At 41.4% G+C, this 23,838-nt stretch overlaps 1 long non-coding RNA gene across 1 annotated transcript; it reads right to left on the bottom strand.

Annotated features, from left to right (window-relative positions):
• Positions 1 to 348: 348 nt before the first annotated feature.
• On the bottom strand, positions 349 to 17,741 carry LOC125107598 (uncharacterized). Its single transcript, XR_007129608.1, has 4 exons — positions 17,674 to 17,741; positions 16,591 to 16,706; positions 6,655 to 6,854; positions 349 to 947 (listed from the first exon to the last, which is right to left on the bottom strand). It is a non-coding gene; the product is annotated as an uncharacterized LOC125107598 (long non-coding RNA).
• Between the last annotated feature and the right edge of the window lie 6,097 nt (positions 17,742 to 23,838).

Raw genomic sequence — 23,838 nt, forward strand, 5'->3', positions numbered from 1 at the left:
AGTGTTTAGCCTTCCAATTTTTAGCCTTCCAATTACCCATGGAGTTAGTGGCCACACAGAGCAGCTATGGTTGAACAGAAGTGTGGTGAGATGGTGTGTGTGGTGAGGAAAGCCCACCCATGCTCTGTCAGAATCCACTTTTTAAGGTAGTCAGGTGGGGGCGCCTGGGTGGCTCAGTGGGTTGAGCCTCTGCCTTTGGCTCGGGTCATGATCCCAGGGTCCTGAGATGGAGCCCCGTATCAGGCTCTCTGCTGGGCAGGGAGCCTGCTTCCCCCTCTCTCTCTGCCTCCCTCTCTGCCTACTTGTGATCTCTGTCTGTTAAATAAATTTTTTTTTAAAATTAAAAAAAAAATAAGGTAGTCAGGTGAGCTTTTCACCTTCCATGAGGCCTCCACAGATGAACAGGTGACAGAAACAGAAGGAAACAGTAATAACACTATTGTCTAATGAGAGACAACAGATGTGGTCTCACTGGGCAAAAAAACGTGTATACATGATTTAGTGAGGCGGCGCACTTGGTGACCATAAAAAGGGCATTTAGTCGTGACTCAGTCCCTGGATGAGAGACAGACAGTGAGACAAGAACTCCAGGAACTGTTGCAAAGTAGGCTCTTTTTCCACGTGATGTCTGAGAACCTTCTGTCTGAGGAAGATGGCAATTCTCTTAGCCTGGACAACCAGGACTTGCCCTACTTTTTTAGGTTCCTTGTTGATAATGAGGGAAAATCAGATTGTACTAGGGATCTTCTCCTGTCTTCGTCCCCATCTCACCCACAAACAGGTTCTGCAGACTATGGCTCTTGGGTAATATGCCCTCTTCTCCCAAGTGGCCGGCTCACAAAGTTCTCTCTCACCAGAAGCCACAGAAGTGAAAACAGACATTAGCTGCCAGCCGTCAACACTCTTGGTCAAGGCCCCCAGATCAGCACTGAAGAAATACTTCCGTCCTGAAGTGCAACAAGATTTGGCTTTGCTTGGTGTCTTCTGAGACAAAGCAAGGTTTACATGATAGGCAAATAATGGTGCTGCCTGAATTTTCCATATTGCCTGTTTTCCTCTAGTTTCAGAAAAGCCTAGTAGGGAGAAAATTAACATTAAAATATAGTATTGGAACCTCTGAAACTAATAATACATTACATGCTAATTCATTAAATTTAAATAAAATTAAATTTTAAAAATAAAATACAGTATTGGAAGGGAATTTATAGTTACGTAGATCAATTTCCTAAGCTTAGAAAAGGTCCTTGCGAGCCATTGATCTGTAGGGGAAGAGCGTTAAGCACCAGACAGACCCCTTGGCCCCTCTTCCACCAGAGCACTCTGCTCTTGCTTATCTGTTTTTTACACTGGGATTTGCAAAATATTTCTTTTGATAACAGGTTGTTGATGCTTAGACTTCATTTTGTGGGTGAGGAACTAGAAGCCCAGGGACGTGGGGTGACTTGCTCAAGGTCACAGCAGTTGTCAGGTACAGAGCTCAGGACAGAAATCAAGTCCGAATTTCAGGTCCACGGTTCTTTGTTCTATCACCTGGCCATGTTCCACTTCTTATCCAAGCTGTGAAACTTCCTTTGGATAGATGCTCACTCACTAGCCTCTATAAATACTGTCCAAATGTTTGACATCGATTGGGAGATGAAAACTGTGATTTCTCATTTGAACAACTGCTACAATAGGATCCGGGTTCTGGCTCTGAGTTCTTACCCTGTCTTTCATGAGCTGGTGGACTTAATCTTCCTCTCCTGCAGCTTCCTCACTGTGAAATAGAGACAAGGACGCTCAACAACTGAGCTACTTGTTCAGCTTTTTGTAAGCAGGCGGTTAATTAACATAGGACGTTGTTGATTTTTGGTTTATTGCTTTGATTGAACAAAAACCATTTAAAATTCGTAAAGGCCTCCATTAAAATGTGTCATCTCTTCGCACTTGAGGAAAAACGGGAGATAATAATCAAAACAATCACCATTTATATGGTACAGAGCTTGAGTTCATTAAAGTATGATCAAAGGATCCGTGTTCTGTCTGAAAACCATGCAGTCAGAAGCACAACGAGAACTGCTAGGAATGAGCCTCAAGAAATCACTGAACCGTTCAGAATCTAACAAAGCCTGGAGTACGAAAGGAGGGCTATAGAAGGATCACTGGGGCTGTCTTAAATGGTAAACAACACAAGCACCAAAAATTTCAGTTGGTCTTGAAATTCTGTGCTTCCCACTTAGGAGCCGCTTCTCAATGTGGCAGCGCTCCCATTGCCTAATTAAAATGCCTTCGCGGAATGGCTTCAAATCTGAAAAGGATGAATTGTTGCCAAATGGGCCCCTTTCTTTGCTGGGCCTGTAGATAATTTGTCTCCAGCTAACAAGAACTGGCACTAAAAGCCAAAAGTGGGGCATCAAAAGGCTTTAGACACTGGGTGAGGACTGCTCTGTGTTACTCAAATGCGGAATGATCACTGTGGTGTGAGATCAGATTATTCTACCCATAAATTGGGCAGAGCTACATTACAAAGTAGACAAAATGGTATCCAGAGGAACACTACTCTAGTGTGTGCAATGGTTCCTAGTTTCTTTCACTATTATGTAACATATCCAGATTATGTCAGTTTATGTCTCCATTTGTAGATCAAGAATGAAAAACGACCACGGGGTAATGGATTGGTACTGGGAGATCTGTGTTTGGGTTCTGGCCTGTTCTTGAGAATCTTTGCTGGATTAAATTTGGGCCTCTGCTTCCTCATCTGTGAAATGAATGGTGGAGTATGAAGTGAGTTTGGGATTTCTAAACTTTTCTAGGTCTAACAGATTCTTTATGTTATGGGTATAGGTAATAAGGACCAACAACTTTCTTTCTTTAGGTTATTTAAATTTTCCTATATATCAAATCCCAATGGATTTTAAAATTATATGGATTCTGGGGCACCTGGCTAGCTCAATCAGTACAGCAGGCAACTCTTTTTTTTTTTTTTTAAGATTTTATTTATTTATTTGACAGACAGAGATCACAAGTAGACAGAGAGGCAGGCAGAGAGAGAGAGGGAAGCAGGCTCCCTGCCGAGCAGAGAGCCCGGTGTGGGACTCGATCCCAGGACCCTGAGATCATGACCTGAGCTGCAGGCAGCAGCTTAACCCACTGAGCCACCCAGGAGCCCCAGCATGCAACTCTTGATCTCGGGGTTGTAAATTTAAGCCCTATGTTGGGTGTAGAGATTACTTGAAAATAAAATCTTAAAAAAAATTGTATTGATTCTGTGGTCTTTTACCCTTCAATTAACATGTAAAGGAAGTTTAATGTTTAATCACTTCCTGGGCTAGTGATTTAGTACAGACAAAACTCTTGCAAGAAAAAAGAGATCTGACTACTGTGATTTAAAAACACAAAGGTTACTTCTATGACATAAAAGAACTTGGGAGGCAGGAAATCTATGGCAGGTACTTTGACTTTATGAAGAAACTTTATGAAGTTCTATTGTGTGGGACTGCTAACCTCAAGGTTACCTCCTAATTCATTATGACTGCTAGGATGCCAACCATTACATCTATGTTCTGGGAGCAAGAGGAAATAGACAAATCACAGCTTATCTTCTGACTAGGAAATGTTGTCCTTTGATTGGGCACTTTGCCACCCCAAATGAAATTGGGGTCCTGTTACTAAGAAGTGAGAGGACCAACCAGCAGTTTCTGTCATAGGCAGTTATCTCAGCCGGATTCCTTGGGTAGAGATCACTTTCTCAGTCCAGCACTACTTTCTCCCAAATACCGGTTCTGGTGGGTGAGGGCTGGTGGAGAAACAAACCTCTCTGTTTTCCAACACCTTAAAATTAGGAGGAAAACCTGGGCAAGAAGGCATGATCCTGACCGAGGACGTGGGAACCATTTTCACAGGTGAAAGACAGCAAAATTATTCTATTGCAGATGCCACCTGGGGAAATGGGTATTTTTGAATGATTACAATAAAAGTGTTTTCCAATTTTGTCTAAGAAATAACTAATTTCCATCTACCAAAAAAATACCTCAACAACTGTTTAACTCTGTTCTTGCTATGAGTAAGTTCCACGGTGACAGGGACTAGAAGGGAAACATACAAAGCTTTTCCTTTATTATTTTTTTTTAAGATTTTATTTATTTATTTGACAGAGATCACAGGTAGGCAGAGAGGCAGGCAGAGAGAGACAGGAGGAAGCAGGCTCCCCACCGAGCAGAGAACCGGACGTGGGGCTTGATCCCAGGACCCCGAGATCATGACCTGAGCCGAAGGCAGAGGCTTTAACCCACGGAGCCACCCAGGTGCCCCACTTTTCCTTTATTTTTAAAATAATGGCTCATTCTCGAGCTTGGATTAGGTAAAATAGTCACTCAGGCCAAAGGACCTCACTTCCTGAAGCTGCATGTTTTATCTTTGCTGCTTAGAACCCACAGCCTACATTTTTCACTGTGATTTTATTTATTTTATTTTGTATTAATAATCTTAGTTTATTCAAAGTTTATTAATAATCTTTAAATTAAAAAATAGTTAAATAAATTTAATTAATTAAAATTTAATTAATTAATTATAATAAAATATAATAATATAATATATAATAAAATATAATAATTATATAAATATATATTTATGTATTAAATATATATAAATATATAAAATATAACAAGTTATAATAATTAAATAATAAATAAATTAAATTATTAAAATTTAAATTAATTAAATAAATTAAATTAAATTAAAAATCAAAGTTTATAATCTTAGTTTATTCAAAGCTAACTGATAAAGGCAGTGTGATCCAGAAGGGTAAGGAGTATGAATTCTGATATGACATTGGGCTGGAATCATAGTAGCAAAGTTATATTCCCCAGGTAAACCTTTTACCTCTCTCAGCCTTAGTGTTCTTATCTGTAAAGTGGGTCATGATTCTGGTTTGAGGATTAAATGATGATAGTAAAGACAAGGACTGAAAATACCTACTTTGTCAGAGCACATACTGTGTGCCATGTGAACATGGATTCTCATTTCCTTTCCACACAGCCTTAGGAGGGGGACATGAGGAAACTGAGGTCCACAGAGGTTAAGGAACCCATCCAAGTTCACACGGCCAGCAAGTGGTAATCCCAGAATCATACCCAGCCCCATGCTGCCCCCGTAGCACATCTGAGCACTCCGAGTCTACACCCGGCACAGAGCAACTGCGCAAGATTAATTCCCTTCCATTTTCTTTTCCAAGGCCTTTTGTCTGATCACTCAGCCATTTCTGCTCCTGTCGGAACCAGTGAAAGCAACAGAGTGTTGTGCCGTTCCATTTGTAGCACTCTGTGCAGTCAGGAATGTGCCCCAGAGTGTTTCATTCTGTGACTTCCTCTCCAGAAACGAAATCTGAAGGCAGAGACTGCCAGTTGCACCACAGTACCTTGAGGTCACCTTTGTATTCACAGCTGCCAGTGGTCAGTTAGGGGAAGCAGTCACCAGCTGGACATGGCCACTGCCTATACTGCTAAATTCACACCCTCCCCCCAGCCAATCACAAGCTGTGCATTTGAATGCACACCTCCTTGCCTCTGCTTTTCCGGTGTAATTTAAAAGTGAGAAGAAAGAGCGGATGTCCTCTGAATCTTCCCTCCTGGCTTGGTGTTGCCCAGAGAGCAAAATGCCTTTACTTATTTAGTTATGTTGCTGTGGGACCATGGGAAGTGGCAGAAGAACCTCTCTCTCTCTCTGTCCCTTCTCTTTGGAAATCGATAAAAATGTCTGTTCCATTAGCATGAAGAGCATTTATGCATTTTTAAGTGTTTCTTTGGCAAACTGGGAAGCTGCTCTGCAACAGGCCACAGATGCTCTGTCTGCAGCTATTCATAATAATAATAATAATAGGCATCCTATAATATCGATATACCCAAATGTAATATCATCTCCTTGAAAACTCATTTCATGTGAGGATGCTGATGTTGGTACCAAGTTATTCTATAATTCTAGGGAAAGAGATTTTTGAGAATCCTCTGTACTTGGCATAACACCTGTTATATTCATGCTTGGATTTTCATCAACTTAAATAATTTAAAGTTCAAGAATATTCTATAAAGACTGGTTTCATTCCAGCTGATTACTTCAGGGCTTCCAGTATAAATGCTAATGCAGAAACACTCAGTTTTGTTAGTGAGCTATAAATATCCTATAAAACTTTTTTTTTAGAAAACAATTTAAAAATTTAGGACTTCTATTATATATTTCCACAGGTCTGATGCTAGGAACCATGCTTGGCATCTGTTACAACTATATCTACAAACACAATATATGGAATGAGTACGAAGTCACAAGTGTTGGGGGGCTTCAATTCCTTTCCAGTTTCCTGTCCCTTCATTCTTCCCCAATGATGCCAAACTCGTTCTGGTCCACAAACATGTCATTGTTTTCCATGCCTTACCCGCGTAACTCCTTTGTCTACCATGACCCTCCTGTCCTTTATCCCCCTTCTCCCACTATGCTTCACAAATTCCTTCTCCTTCCTGACCCCCAGATCAAATGTCATCAGGAAGCCTTTCCTGATCTTCCCATACTCCTTCCTTGAAGGTTAATATCTATTTATTTCTTGTAACTCTCCAACTTCCAAATACAGTTATATTTATGCTTATATCTATATTTCAAAATATAGTTAACGCTAAATTGTCTTACCCAACAGTCCTGGAAGGCACACAGAGGGTTTGAATGAAATCCACACTTCTTGCAATAAGGAAGAAGAGATGGCTTATTTCTTGCAACAAGGAAGAGCTCACTATCAGCAGTTTGATCCAATGCCTTAAAGGTCTTCTGGGTTCTGTTTCTCCTTCAGTGGCAAAACAAATACAGACTCCTTAAAAAGGATCTGGAAAGGGCTGGAAGACAGGGGTGAAAAAAATTACCCTTGATCCAATTATCCAGTGATAACCTTTACTGATGTTTAGTGTACATCTTACATTTTGTTTTGAGTGTGTATGTCTGTATACGTTTTGTTTTTCTCCTTTCCTGAGCTCAAAGGACAACCACTTACCCCAACCAAAGTCATTGGCCCTTGCCTTTTCTTAGTAAAGTTTTATTGTAGTGTAGCATATATACAGGAAAGTTCATACATGAATCAAGTGTACAGCTTGATGAGTTGGAGGTTTGGTGGGGGGCATTGTTTGTTTGTTTGTTTTGTTTTGTTTTTGTTCATTTGTTTTGCCCCCAGCATGGGGCTTTAACTCACAACCCAAGATCAAGTATTGCTCCCTCTTCCAACTGAGCCAGCTAGGTACCCAAGCTTGTTGAGTTTTTACAAAATAAACACACCCATGCAACCAGCACCTGAGACAAAAAACAGTATCTTACCAATGCCCTAGAAGCTGCTTCTAGTTAATACTCTTCCTCCAAAGGCAACCATTATGTATATTTTTCACAATAGATTATGTCTTGCCTGTTTTGGAAGTTTATGTAAATGTAATCATCCAGTATGTGCTTTTTTGTGTGCTGGGCTTCTTTCAGTCAGTAGTAAACTTATGAGATTCACCCATGTTGCTCCAGGTAGTTGTAAAGAGCTCATTCTCAGGTAGCATTACATTTTATGAATAAGCCATAATTTGTTAATCCATTGTACTATTGATAGGCATTTGGGTTATTTCCAGCTTTTGGCTATTACAGATGGTGTTGTTGTGAATATTATTGAGCATGTTTTTGGTGCACATATGTATGCATTTTTGATGGGTTTTTACCTACGAGCAGAATTGCTAAGTTATAGAGTATGTGTATGTTCAACTTTTGGTACATTTCGCCAAATTACTCTTCCAGGTTTAATCACAGGTGCCAGTTTATTGATGATCACCAAACTTGGAATTAGTATGTTGAATAGACTCTACAGTAATAGTCATGGCCCAGCTTAGACTCATGAAGAATTTAAAAACTTTCATTATTTTTACTGTATTAAGATACACAAGTATAGCATTTTCACATATTCTGACATCTTACTTAAAACAAAACAAATTGAACTTTCCAAGAGAAGAAATCAGTCAATATCATTACAACCTTAAAAAGATGGGTGGTATATAACTCAAGAGCTTTTTATTATACTCTCATACCATTTGATTCTTGTATGTTGATGTTATCTCTTCTTTCTATATCTATAGGTGAAGCCTAAAGGGGTAAAATGTTAGGTATCAACACTGGGGGCCCTGAAACCCCATGCCCTACTCAGAAGAGTGTGAAAAACATCCTTTAGGAGCTTTAGGATCTCTGTTCTTTGGCTCATCTTAGAACACTGACCTACTTTGAAATTATGTCAAATGATATACCAATGAAAATAAAGTTTACTGTAAATAATAAAAAATAATAATAACGACAATTCTAAAGCCATCTCAGTCTTCTAGAAATGAACTTTTGTTCTAGGCCTACTCTGCTCAAATTGACTTAGACTGGTTTTAGACTTACAGCAAGTTTAAGTGGTTATGGGCTTCCCTATGATTTGTTCTCTAAAAGTATGCATCTAATCCATACCCTAAAACACTAAATGTCTACTTCCCTGTTAAAATAAAATTCTGACAAATTAAAATTGTAGATTTTTGTAATGATCAATCTGATTTTAGGTTGAGGAAGAAATTGAGGGTATCTAATGGAGTAGATCATGTTGGTGGGTTAATTTTTCATGTATAAATGGGCCCAGCATACAAGGATTAACTCACTTCTCTCATGGAAAGTGCTCTAGGGCCTTTGCTTTTAGAACCCAAGTCCTACCATAACATTTGGACTGTCTCATCCAATGGATATACCATACCAGCATAGACTCAAACATGGGAAGTAAGAGTAATTCCTATTTGCTTAAACTGGGATTAAAACTCAATTCTTTAAAAATAAAATGTAGGACTAACCCAACCAATTATTTTCAGTATGAGACAGGGCTCGGCCTCCTGGAAAGATTTCTAGATTGTATTGAATATATTTTTCTGTGCCAGAAACTATAGATCTATGGATTTGATGAATCAGATCTATTTCTAAAAGGCAAGGAGATAAATCCAATAGTAAAAATAGCTAACTTTTATTAACCACCTCTCATATATGCCAGACATTGGTATATATACACATCAGCTGCTTTGTATAAATATATTATACAGTCCTTAGAAGAACCCTTAAGGGGTAGACCTTATCCCCATTTTAAAATTGAGGAAATTCAATTGGTTCTACAGTTCCAGATCACTGGTGTTGGAATGGGGCTAGGTGATGAGCTGGTCAAAGGAGGATTTTCAAAGGAAGGTTCTTAAGAATAACCAGACAGTGAGAACCTGAGGGTCTATACCATAAGAGTGCTTCTCTTCTTGAACCTGAGGGGGAAGGGATTTAGACTCTCCAATGAGTGTGGAGCGGAGCAGATCACACTGAGAAAAAGAGAATAAAAGCCTACAAAGGAACCCAATGTTAGATTTGAGGAGAGAGGATGGGGTGTGATTGTATGGTCAGCATGGCCTTCAGGGATCCTGCTCCCTCAGAACGCCAGCTAACTCTCCCCTGGAGTGATGGACAAAAGATCCTGTTAACTCAGCCTAAATCCCTGGTGCAAGGACTTTTCTTAGAATGCTGAAGAGACCCACGTCCTAGGAGCAGATAGTGAGGGGATTTTCTATTACCTCCTAGAAATCCATTCCTCTAAGAAGGCCTCAATGACCAGGTACAGGATTTAAAATTTAAACTAATTCTGAAGCAAAGAAATGAGTCTTCTTCTCTTAGTTAAAACTGTGCTTGTGAGACTGCCCTCAGCTCAGACTCTCTAGCTTCTACTAGCCCTCAGGACAAGGAAGAAAGTTGAGACTAAATAGAACCGGGGAAGATACTCCTCTCAACTTGGCAAGAAGGAAAGGGAAACATCCTTGGTAGAATGATGAATGCCAGCTTGTTTTAGGTGATACAAAAGCACTGGCTGTGGATTCCCCACTTTGGAACATCCTACCAGCATTTTCTGTGAACACCTCACCAGGATCAGATCTACCTCTAGGATCCCCTTCAGGGTTGAAACTTCTCCTGGGGATGGAGCTGGTATAGTTCCCCCTAATTCCACACCTAAGGGCTAGATAGATGGTGAGGGATTAATAAACAACACTGTTCCTGTAAATCAAATATTCCAGCTACCAAACGAGGCTTATTCCCCTAATAGAATTAACTGAATTCACCAAATCTTCTGTAATAGGGTTCTGGGGAGAACCATCCCTAACAAAGCTGAGGCTGATGCAGGGAAAACTGGTAGGGAAGAGACAGCTATCCTCCCATGTTCATAAAGCAAACTCTCTCTGCTGTTTCTATTCCTCTGACTTTCAATTTTTTAGCTGCTGTAAATACAAGTGGGAAAGTGGAAATGGGATAAAGGGCACTGAGGGAAGCAGTGGGTTAAAGGAGAGAGGAAGGAAAGAAAGAAGGAAGTGAGAACAAATGGAGTAAAGTTCCAAAAAGAAAGATAGGTTCTATGGTCAAATGATGCTTCTTTAATCTATTAAAAATAAGCAAATTAACAAATTAAAAATAGATTATGAGAGAAATAACACCTTTAAAATTATATTTGAAATGGGATATAGAAAAAACTGAAAGCAGTGAGACAAATAGGAGTTAAGACTAGAGCCAAATAGCTCAAAATAACTAATAAAAATACAATAAAAATAATTTTCGAAAAGGGCGAGTGAAATAGAGATGAAAGCTTTGGAATGGAAAGCTATAAAATTAAGATGGGGCTAAAGCTCAAATCATAAAAAGAAAAAAAAGTAAGGTAAATGTAATTTAAGAAGTAGAAGAAAGCAAAAAGAAAATGGGAGGGAGGGTACTCATAAAAGCAAAAACTCAAAACAACAATAACCTGACATGACAGGCCAGTCAAGGGAGAGTAGAAATGAGGAAGTTCTTTGGACAGCCAAGCTTTCCTCATAGAAGAATTCTTTTAAGGCCCATCCCTGGTGGAAGGATTTTTAGTTTGATCACATACTCATATTCACCTATGCCTACCTCCATTCATTCATTCCACAAGCATCTTTTGTGCTACGACCTGGGAATTCAATGGTGCAAGTCAGAGAAGAACTTTTGCCCCCATGAAGCTTACAGTCTAGTGGCAATGGATTATGGTGGGAGAGAACATGGATGTTAACTAAATGATTACACAGACAAATCAATAATTAGGGTTATGAAGAAAAAGCCCAGGGTGCTATGGGGAATATATGAGCTGGTGACTGATTGTTGGGGTGGGCGATGTGGAGTGGATATGTAGGTAGGTAGACATCAGGGAAGTTTTTCTGCCAACATATTTGTCCTGAGATCCAAGGTTGTATTAGGAACTAACTGAGGCAGATTAGGGTGTAGGCGGACATTATAAGTCAAGGTCCTGAAACAGGAAGGCTTTGGTGCTTTTGAGGAACTAAAAGGAGGCTGTGGCTGGAAGAGACAGGGAGAAGTGGTAAATGCACTTGGAGAGAATGGCGGGGACCATATTAAGAATTTCTTTCTTTATCCTAGGAGCAATCGGGAACCATTTATTTGTTTCCTTCCTGGAACTGAAAAGAACAAATAAGTGTTTCATCCATTTGTGTGTTGACTCCCCCCCCCACACACAGCCCGCCTCGGGTGGGGAGTACCCTTCCTTTGGGATAAGACCATATCTATCTTGTATATCATTGTATTCCCAGCACTTCCCCAGTGGAGAATCAGTAAACATTTTGGATGAATTAATAGCAAATTATTTTGGTAGGGCCACGACCAAAGTCCAGGTGTTCTCCAAAGTCTGTGCTTCTTCTAGGATGCCAGATTACTACCCTAATAATAGGTTGCTTTGAGATCTGTCTGCTCATGAATATGGTAGATGTTAGATGTTTCCCTCAGTGCTTTTGCTATCCTTAAATAACTCAGCTTCTAAAGCAGTGCTTATTTTTGAAAGTCTGGAAATTGCTCAGGAGTACTGCTATCTTCCATGATGGTAGGTGGATGTCATGTGAGCTATTAGGGACAAACTGTGCAAGAGGAAGGAATTTATTATTACATATCCATGTGCCCTGGACTTCTTTTCTGGAAAAACTAACACACACACAGTGGCCAGTTGCTTTCCCACCAACAATCTTCACAAGTCTCAGAGAAATCTTAGTAACACTTGGTTTCTTAGTAGGTTTTCCCCCCAAGCCATGACACACCTAGGATATTTGACACTTGAAGCAGATGAGTTTTTAAGACCCTCTTGTATAAGACAAAGTTATTTTTAGTAATAGGCATGTAATAATCAGGAATGTTAATTCTTTTCTTGATTTTTTCCTTAGGTTTAAAACAAACAATAATTGAAAAAGAAGAGTAAGTTTCAGGTGTTTTTTTTTTTTTTAAACCCACTTTAAATTCAGTAAAGTATTTCATGCTTGAAGTAAAATTTGCACTTACTAAACAAAAATATCACACTTTGCATTTTATGCCCATTATAACTTTTTAAAATTTAGATACAAATAACAAACTCAGAGTGGTCACAGAGAATGTCAGAATTAAAGTGAGACAACTTCTGTTTGTTTTTGAAGTCACCATGCTATGATTATTTCTTTCAAGTCTACTCACTTAAATGAAGAAATACGTAGTACCAAAGGGGATGGAGACATAAAAATGCACCTGAAGGGAGTTCAAATGATTCTGAACAATTCAGAATGTATTCTCACAAGAGTCTGTGGCTGAATCACAGAAAAGAGTCTGTGAATGAATCCATGGGGATGGAGGGGACAGGTGGGGGGTGGCGATAGAAAGGTAGCCACTGAGTAAGCTATATAGTTCTCCAAATTAACTATATAGCTAGTTCTCCAAATTTAATATACAAGGCTTATTAAAGGCAAGAGCAAGATATGCTACTTCAAAGCTCACATATACTTACTTAAACTCCACAGTAACCACAGCAATTGTTTAAAGCTTAAACCAACAAAATGTCTTTTGTGGGGAAGAACATTTTATCACTGACATTGCTTAGAATAGCCAGCACATGATAACAAAAAGCAGACCAATCTTTTGAACTGATTATTCAAGGTATTATTTGTATAAGTCCTTTACAGAAAATGTACTCCTTTGCTGCCTGCACCTAAGGAGGCTGCCCCAGCACCTGCCCTCGGTAAGCCACAACTCTAACTGTAAAACAATTAAAGAAACAACAAACTCCATCAAAAATGTTACATGTTATTTAAGAAATAGGGGGGGGGGTTCCCACCTTCCCCTCCAGGCTTTAAGGATAATTTCTAGAAATTCCTTTTCTAAATAACACTTTGGGGAAATAATGAAAAAAAACTCCAGTGACCCTCTATTTGGGAAAATTAGGTTGTTGCCTGTTTTCCATATTTAAAAAATATGCCACTTTGGCAAACATTTTAGTGTGTTTCTTCCCTCATTGCTGAAAAACCACTCCTAAGTGTGGAATTGCTGGGGTGACCAATGTTTAAAGCTTTTCCTACTTTTGCTACATATCAGACAAACTGGCTTGTAAATATGAAGAAAAAGCACCACAATTTCCTACCTCCGAAGTTTCCACTGAGGCTACTGTAGAAAATACGTCTGAAAGATACAGAGGATCCTCGGACTCCGTAGTGGACAAGGAAGCTCTGCCGTCAGCAGGGAGGAGGCAGGAGAGGCAGAAGCCAGACTCCTGAAGTGACCCCCCAACCCCCGACCTCCACTGTGCACATGCCCATCTCAGGATACTGTGCCCCCTGGCTCCCAAAGGCTTGGGCTGTCTTTCCCGCTTCTCTTTCCCACAAGGCCCTGACTGGACATTATATTCCTCCAAAAAGCAATCTTAAATTTCTACAGTGAGAAAAGGCAAATTTTGACTGAGTCAGGTTTGAATCGTGAGGCACCTGGAAGGAGTTTGATCAATGTTGTGTATCACACTTCAGGACCTGCGCCACATGAGGACAACGAGTGTGGGGCAGGGGGTGGGGGAATCAGAGAACACTGAGACACACAGAGGGATAGGAGACTGTCAGGATCCCTAATATATTTATTTCAAAACTGTCCAGCGTACAAGTATTCTCTATCTTCATATTCTTGCTTTACCAAGTGACTGCCGACTCACGGGATCTCAGACTCAAACTAGCACATCGGTTTCACGTTATTAGGGATTAAACAGTGCTTTAATGGATAAACTGGGTACTTCAGCATTTTATATGTATTTATATAATACACATATTACATAATATTTTGTATTTATATGCCTATATTTAAGATATGGTTTATATGGAAAAATATTAATTCTACATAACCAATTTAGTAATAAATGAATAACTAGGTAACCAACTAAATGTCAAAATCCATGTAAAGGGCTTGGAAGAGTACCTAACACATAAGCACTGACCAAATGTTAGTTATATGCTTAGCTGTCCTCTTGGTTATTATTATGAGTCTCCTTGCAAAGGGCATGGGCACAGGGAAGTCATTCCTTGGGGCCAGCAAAACTACACTGGTAGATTAAAGTTCCCCAGTATTGCCATCCTGAATAAGTGTGAGATTCTTGTGAGGATGGATGCTGGGTGGCCAACTAGCAAAGAAGCCACATCAGGGTCTGTACCACTGGGAAGGACTTACACACTTTTTTCCTCTGGGGACAGGCCAAGCTGCTTTGAATCAAGCTCTACTTCTCACCTGTGCTGCGTGTGTGGGTAATTCACTTCACTTTTCTAAGCTTCCGGTTTCCTCACATGCAAATGGAGACCAGAATAGTCCTTACCTCCTGGGGTTGTTGTGATAAGTAAGTGAGACATAAAGCAGCTAACGTGGCACCTGGCTAGTAGCAAGGACCCAGAAAATATAGGTAATTATTATGCGTTCAGCCTGGATGACCTTTTAAGGGTTTTGTTTTTTGCCCAGATTAAAGAACTTATCCATTCCACAATTTAACAGAAAGAAACACTCTGGAAACTAAAGTCATAGTGAGGCGCGATTATCCAAGAAGGTCACCCTCAAATGTATTCCAGTAAACCTTTGTATCTGTACGTTCAGAGACAAGTCTTTCACCAGCTGTCTCCATAGCTGTCACGTACTTCCCCCCCTTTTTGTACAACTGTGCTCTTTCATCAACCTTAGTGCCCACTAAAAATAACAGCTGCCAAGTGCCATTGTTGTTTCACATGGTACTTGACAGCCTTGTGGGCTTCATTTTTCCACCTGCTGTCAAGCCAAAGAATTCTCAGAATTCTCCCTTTGTTTTGTTCCAGCTTTGGTATTAGAAATATGAGACGAAGTAGTGAAGATTCAGGGCAAAGTCGGTTTTCTACTCAGTGAAGTTGATTGAGTTTGCAGGTGAATGAGAGATGTGGGGGAGATGCCTGGCAAAGGGGCTCTAGGAAATGTATCTCTGTCTTGGTGGGAAACACTCCTGCCTCCACACTAAGCTCTCACTGACCCCTCCGGCCCCCACCCCGACCTCTAGGACCTCAGCAAGGAAGTACTTGCAGAGTTCAGGTGACTCTGCCAAAGGTCAGCCACCTCCGGGGTTTGCGGGGACTTTAGTCCCAGTTCTAGCAATGTCCTGGTATTATTATTCTGACCTCAGATCTCTCCTGATCTTACAGCTCTTCTTCCAGGACTGAATTCTGCCTTTTTCTGACCAGTGCTCCATTCCCCCAAGCTGGGATTGGGATCCTATTCCCCACTGCCAGCCCCGGGGCCTTGCTAATTCATGCCAAATTTTTCTAATGGCAACCAGCGGCTTGCCACTGACTCTGCTAAGACCCTGAACTGGTATTGCAGACCAGTTGGGTTTACTATCTAACACCTGTCTCTTCATTACATTCACCAGAACTATGATTGGCCAGGCTGGCTGAATACTTATCCCAGTTTGGTTCAACATCAAACCCTCCTGGACCAGGCGGGGAGTCCTTGTAGGTCCTGGCCCCTCTATAATTTTCCTGTCAGTGACTACTAAGTTTCAATTTTGGCATGGGCCCCTACCCAAATCTGTCACTTGCTGTATGACTCTGGATAAATATTGTAACTGAGAGGCCACAAACCCAGTTACCTATAGGGACCAACCAGGTGGGTAAGACAGATCGAAGTGGCTGGCTATGGGACTCAGCAAGCTAGACTGTCATTATCACCCAGGCCTGGGTGGTTATTGTCATGCCAGACTATGGGACTCTTCTGTTGTGTAACAGGGGAAAAAAAGGAAGAAATGGGCATGGGAAACTGGGCACGGGAGCTGATTCTTTCAGCTCCCTCTGTCACTCCTCACCCCTCATTAACTCCAGCCATTTAATGGCTTCTCTGGAAGAAGCCATATGGGTGATATGGGTGAGATCCTGTCACGCTGGATCATGGTTTCTCCTCTCTGTGACTCTCCCTACAGCTCCTCAATGCCTCAGTAAGATTTCCAAAGAGCAGTTCTAGCCTTAGAGTCATGGATACTCTAAAAGTTGTTCTCTGTGCCTTGTTAGTCCAGTTTACTTAATATGCTTACTAATATGGGTTTGTTCTAGTTACTGTATTTGATTTCAAGGACAGAGAGGGCTCCCTTTTCTCACCAGCCATATCTCAAGCAGGGTCTGCGGAGAGAAAGAATATGTGGAGCACAGTAAATACATCATGGCTACCAGGGAAGCTGCCAAACGTGGTTTTGAATTCACTCACCATTCTGGGCTCTGTAGGAAGAAGGAGGTGTGCTCTGTGGTCACTGGTATCATATAGCTGAATACTCCTCCCAGTCAGAGAAGGTTAGAAGAGAACTCTTCTGGCCTTTCTTTCAACTAAGAAGCAAGATGATAGATATCAGATACCAAAGTGAATGAGACAGACACTCCCTTTCCCAATTAGTCCATTTAAAACTGCTCCAGGAGATCAAGATAAGATTAAGGAAGAACATATCTTGAGCCTTAGGGAATAGGATGGGTGTAGCGAATGTTGTTAAGGGCCTTCCAAATCCCCTTGACCAACCCGCCCACCCCGCTTCCCCACCCATAATAACATCCAGCTGCCTCCTTCTCCTGAGAATTGCCCTCAGCCAGATAGCACCTGCCACCTGAACGCCCCCACCGTAAGCACCTCAGCAAACCTTGGCCCAACTATCAGGAGAGTATAAACTGAACTCCTTGCCTCAAGGTGGGACTATCTTTGTGATGTACTTTGAGCTGTAGGGTTTCCCCTGTGGGGTCAGATTGAAACTAGTCTCCAGCTGGGATTACATTCTTGCTTGCCTTCCCCCTTCCCCAAGCTTTATCCTGTTTTTGCCACTCCTTTTCTAATGAGAACATTTTTTCAATAAATCACTTGAATAAGAATCCTCATTTCAGGCTCTGCTTCTAGAGAGATTGACCTAAGACAGTGAAGTGTACCTCCTAGACAGTGGGGGTGGGTCTTAAAGATGGAGGCTCCAAGGCAACTACTTGGACAGCTTTGAAGTGCTCCCTGTGATCGAGAGACAAAGAGAACTGGTCCCTCACTCAGGCCTGAGGAAGGCCACGTGGCCTGGGAATGGTATCTGACTCTCACCCGGGACTCTAAAGGCAGGTGCCTTAATGGAGCCAGGAGGGTCCTGCTGCATGGAGATGGCCTGACCCCAGATCATGGCCTGATAAGGCACCACCATGGGGCAGGAAGAGGAACAATGTGGGAGTCTTCTTGGTCCAATAGAGCTGTATGGAGGGGCACAGAGACCTCAACTAAAAAAAACCTCCTCTTGAAGAAAAGTGTCATAGGTGAAGAAAATGTCTTTACCTCAGAGTGAAGAAAGTGTCATAAGTGGCCATCAAGAATGGAGATCAATCATCCCAGATCAAGGGAGCTGCAAGAGCAACAAGAAACCTCTGAAGGACCCACAGAATTCCCACAGGAGAAAAGAATCAACTGCTACACCTGCCAACCCCACCCGAGTGTTCCATCTTTAACCACTGCCAGGTTCATCCAAGTGAAGGCCCTACTTTGACCCAGCCAGAGAGAAATCACAGGTAGCACAGGTGAACTGGGAGAAAGGCAAGAAAAGAAGGACCACAGACTATGCCCCACCACGATCTTGGGAAGCACACTATGCTGGAGAAGGGGTGATGGTTTAACCCCGACTTCAAGTTTGGATTTTTGATTAGTATATGCGACTGAATATATTAAGGTTCTGAAATGAGACTGACTTACAATGAAACACCAAGAGTGATGCAAGAAGGACTTTATTCATGGACAAGAGAAATTGATCTCCACTGAATTTAGTTTAAAGTGATGGTGGGAGACAAAAATAATGTTTGGATCACATTGCTTGGGTCAGCCTTGTGCGACATATGGTTACATAAGCAAGGAGCAGAAGTGGCTTCCCACTGCTTCCCGAAGAGAAGCCCCAGGCTGATTCAGTCAGCTGCATCCTCAGTCAGGCTCCCAGGATAAAAATATATATTGGATAAGAATCTGAAACATCAGGTTCTGAAACTTTTGACTGGCCAAGTGCCAGGTGACTCAGAGCTGTGCAGTGGAACTAAATGAGTCACATCATCCCTCTCTATGCTCTGGAGGAATCTGTTATCTTTAAAATGGTGGCAACCTCATTCCATGGCGCTAGTTGGGAATTTGTGTGTTCCTCCTGTCACTACGTTGTTGAGCATCCGCCAGGTGCTGAAGACTGAAGAACGGTGAAACAAGGACCTCAGCGGCAATGATACAATTAGCTGTGTGCTCTCCTTTTAGTGCTGAGGAGGGAATGATTTTAACAGGGGTGATGATGAGAATGAGGTTCATCAGGGACTACTTAAGTGAGTGGATCACAACTTTGCTGGAACATTGGCATCACTTGGTACACTTTAAAACCACCATGCTCCATCCTTGGGAGATTTTTGATTTATGGGTCTGGGCTGCTACCTGGGCAGTGGGATTTAAAAAGCAAGCAAACAACAAACAAACAAAAACTCCCCAGATAATTCTAATATGCAGCCAGAATTGTGATCTACTTTAGATAAGCATAACAAAACTCGGTGTCCCAATAAACCCGTCACAAGTTGAAAATATTTTAAGTCAAAAATGCATTTAATACACTTAACCTATTGAACATCATAGGTTAGCCTAGCTTACCTTAAATGTGCTCAGAACACTGATATTAGCCTGCGTTGGGCAAAATCATCTGGGTGGCTCAGTCCGTCAAGCATCTGCCTTTGGCTCAGGTCATGATCCCAAGGTCCTGGGATTGAGTCCCACATCAGGCTCCTTGCTCAGGAGCAGGGATCCTGTTTCTCCCTCTGCGTGCTGCTCGCCCTGCTTGTGCTTTTTCTCTCTCTCTGGCAAATAAATAAATAAAAGCTTTAAAAAATCATCTCACATAAAGCCATTTAATAATAAAGTGTGGAGTATCTCATGTAATTTATTGAATAACGTACTGAAAGTGAAAAATACCATGGCTGTATATGGACAGAATGGTTGGGAATTGTTGACCCTGGTGATTACCTGCTGACTGGGAGCTCTGGCCCGCTGCCTCCACCCAGCAGCATGAGATAGAATCAAGAGTGTTGATGGCTTAGGCAAAGATCAAAATTCAAAATTCAAAGCATGGTTTCCACTGAATGCATATTGCTTTTGCACCACCGTAAAGTTGAAAAATCATTAAGCTGAACTATTAGAAATAGGGAACCATCTGTATAAGGGTACAAAGACAGTAAGTGTATTAAGATTGTATTTTTCACAGTTTATTAGAAATTTTCATTTTATGAAATGAAAGCCAATAATAAACATTTCAATGTATGCATGAACTTTTTGCAATCTTTTGTATTTCTCTTAAGATATCCAACTGATTAATTTAAAAAACACTGGCATTGGGGTGCCTGGGTGGCTCGGTCAGTTGGGTGTCTGCTTTCAGCTCAGGTTGTGATCTCAGGGTCCTGGGATGGAGCCACAAGTCAGGCTCCCTGCTGGGCGCAGAGCCTGCTTCTCCTGCTCCCCCTGCTTGTACTCTCTCTCTCTGTCAAATAATTAAATAAAATCTTAAAAAGTAAATTAAAAAATTTTTTGAAAAGACTAGCATATGTTATATCCACCCAGGAACAATTTCCTTTTCAATTATCATTAGATTACCACTTCCACTTCTTTGTAAAATCTATTTTGCCAAGTAATCCTGGTTTCAAACTATTCTATAAAACAAAATTCTTATATTAAAGTGTTGAGTATAATAATAATATCTATAACATCTATAAATAAATAATAAGTAATCTCTTTATCTTTATTGGGGACTTCAATATCTATGATTCAATAGCAAAGACTATCTCTGAAAAAATCAACGTACAAGATGCCAAAACATTCAGATTAATTCCTTAGGCAGCTTACTTCTGGGTGTTAGTATGGGAAAGAAAGGATGAAAAAAAACTCCAACAAGATTTTATACATGTGCACAATATGTTTTTGTTTTCAAAACTTATATTAGAGCTACAGGTACATGTGCACAAACACACACATATGCACTGCAGCCACATGTAGGCAGGATTTTTGTCTATTCAATCAGTGAAATTTATTTTATTTTTTAAAAGATATATATATATATATTTTTTTTTTATTTATTTATTTATTTTTTTTTTTTTTGAGAGAGAGAGGGAGGGAGGGAAGGAGGGGAGGGGCAGAGGGGGAGGCAGGGAGGCAATCTCTAGCAGACTCCAGCTGATCTCCACCCCTGACTTGGGACTTGATCTCACAACTCTGAGATCTAACCTGAGTCAAAACCAAGAGCTGAAACTGAATGTGCCACCCAGGTGCCTCCCCGCCCAACCCCACCGGTGAAATTTAGAAGTGTGGGTGAGAAAAAAAGCATGAATTTTTTTTCTCTCTTCATATCATTATGCACATTGTTTACAACATATTTTTAAGTTCTCAACATCAGTTTTTCTCCCTGTTTTTTTAAGTACTCTTTTCCTTTTTTTTTTTTTTTTTGGTTCTTCAGCCTTTCCTTTCTATTAATCAAACTGTATTCTCAGTTATAATAGGCCTGTCCACCCACTTGGTTCACTCATTCATTCCCTAACTCACCATTTGTGATATGACAATTAATTCTATTGTAGTCAACTGTCACAACCCAGATAATGGCTTCAGCACTTTGAAAAGAAAGGACACGTCGATTTTTCTATTGATAGAGTGAGCAGCTCGCTTCACAGCCCCACTTTCTGAGAGCAAAGTTTAATCATCAACAGAGCAACTTTTAGTGAATAATAAAACTTCAAACCGGTGTCTCTGGGCAGTCCCTCCTCACACCCTCCCACCTTCTCCTCCTGCACACCCCCAGCCCCTTTCACCAAGTGGCTGGGAACCTGCCATAAACCAAAGTAACAGACTTAGCTGTGTTCAGAGGTTGGAGAATCTGAGTCATAAACTGTTCCTCTGCTTTCGAGAAGGGTTTACTTTCTTTTTTCTTTCCTCTCTTCTATTTTGCCTTCTCCTTCTGACCCCTACCATTTTGCTCTTCTCTCTGTACTTTTTCTTTTCTTCCTTCTTCCTTCACCCTTCTCCTGTGCCAACCTATGTCTACAGCCAGGGGGCCTTGGACATGGTTGATTGTCACCAGTAGGCCTGAGGCTGGCCATGAGCCCTCCATTCTCCCAGCTCAGAGCAATGGAGGTCTGTGACAATTAAAGAGGTAAATCCTGACCGCCTTAGGGGCGCCGGGTGGGAGCTGTATTCTGTGCCACGGGACCACAAGGGATGCATGCAGCAGATTTCCATTTCAATAGTTTGTAAGACAGTCCCAAAAGGAAATATCCCAAAGCACTTGGGGCATCGGTAATAAAGGAGGGAGACTACTTTGCCATGGACCACACGAATTCAGATGTGTATCAAAACAAACAAAAAAATGTTTGGAGGATCCCTGTCATTTCCTTTTCCCCCATATGCCACAGAGAATCTGACTTGATTGGCTTCCTGACCCTCCCCTGAGGTGGTTCCTGGACTTTGCTGATGAAGAACAGAAGGAGAAGGGGAGAGAAGAGAAGAGAGGAGTTTTCCAGTAGTTTGCTAAAATGAAGTCCTAAAAACCGCTGAAGGTGATCATATTAGCAGGTGGGACCTTTCGCAAGTGCCTAAGTCATGAAGGAACCCTCAGAAATGGGATTAAGGCTTTATAAAAGAGCTTATGGATATTTGGAGGTAGGTATGGAATTTTCCCTTTTTTGGTAACTGTGCCTGGTAACTATGCCCATTGGTTAGTTAGGGCCTATGGAGAGTACCTTATAAAAGAGACCCGAATAGAGATCCCTAACCCATACCCCCATGTGAGCACACAGAGAGAAGGTACCAACTGTGAACCCCAGAGAGCAACTTCACCTGAGCAAAACTGATCCTGGATATCCCAGCCTCCAGCACTGGGAGAAATAAATTCCTGTTGTTTATAAGCCACCCACTCTGTGGTATTTTCTTATAGTAGCCTGACCAAAGACAGAAGTCCTCAAATCCACCCCCACCCCGCCACACACACCCTGTTTCAGTGACTGGGAGGAAAATAAGACTCAGCATACAATCTTACCCAAGGCTCAGATTTAGTACAGTAAAAGGATACAAAGCAAAATCAGTGAAGAGAAAAGATACATGGGGTAAATGTGAAGAAAACCAGGTGCAAGCTTCCAGAAGTCCTCAGTCACACAGGATGTGCTTAATTCCCCCAGAACTGAATTGTGAGGACACAGACGAAGTGTGAGGGAAGCTCATTAGAGAATAGGCCTCAGGGTCTTTCTGGGGAGCTGGTCATGTGGGCACTCTCTGCCTAGCCTGTGCCGGAATTTCAGACTCCCAAAAGAAAAACAGAGGTTCAGCATAAACCTCATTGCTTTATAAACAGTTTAGGCACAATGAACCGTACTTCTCATTTTGGGAACAGTGGGAACCCTCCCAAATACCAGACAAGTTCCCAGACACCAGGCAAGAGCCAACACTGCAGTCAGGCCTTAACGATGAGGACAGTCTCAGGCTTCCTAGAACTCTCTTCTATGCAGTGCATATGTTTTTATGGCCTCCCCCTTTATCAGGGAAGAAAAGGATGCTTAGAAAAGCCAACTACTTAACTTGTAAGCAGTGGAATTGAAATACAAACTCAGATCTCTGATTCCCAAGCCTGAGCATTGGTCTGTGAATCACAGTACGCTGGAACTGTACAAAAGAAATTTGGAAGGGAACGTTATAGTTCCAGCAGAATAGGTGGGACTGAAAAAGTTCAGGACATGCCTCCCCAAATAGGCTGCTTTGGCGTATCTGTTACTCTGAATTAAAGGCACTTGGAAACAGCAGATCCAAGAAGGGCACGAAGGGCACTCTGACTTTCCCTGAAACCTTGAGACAGAATTCCCACAAGAAAGGTGCCTTCCTTGTGCCAGGAGGAAGAAACATTCTTAATCACCAGAGAAGGGTGTCTAGCCTGTTAAAATAAGTTCCTTCAGTCTCCATATATTTGAGTTACTTTTCCACAATTGCTACTCTTTGTTCAATCTAGTATGTAAGGGTTTAGGCCTCCTCACTTCTTTGGGTATACATTTTTTCCACGAGGGCTTTCATGCACATGCTTTTCTCCTGTTAAATCTGCCTTTCTCTCTGTCCCTCTCTTTTTTTAAGATTTTATTATTTGAGAGAGAGAGAGAGAGTGCAAGCATGGTGGGGAAAGGCAGAGGGAGAAAGAGAAGTAGGCTCCCCACGGAGCAGGGCTCGATCCCAGGATCCTGAGATCATGACCTGAGCCGAAGGCAGACACTTAACCGACTGAGCTTCTCAGTGCCCCTCTTGTTAAATCTGTGTTATGTCAGTCCCTGCCTTAAAAGCATAGAGGAAAGAGCCCAGATGTCCAATGACAGATGAATGGATATATATAAATATATGTATACACACACACACACACACACACACATATACACAATGGAACACTACTCAGTCATCAAAAATATGAAATTT

Source organism: Lutra lutra, chromosome 8 (genome assembly GCF_902655055.1).
Source record: "Lutra lutra chromosome 8, mLutLut1.2, whole genome shotgun sequence".
NCBI lineage: Eukaryota > Metazoa > Chordata > Mammalia > Carnivora > Mustelidae > Lutra > Lutra lutra.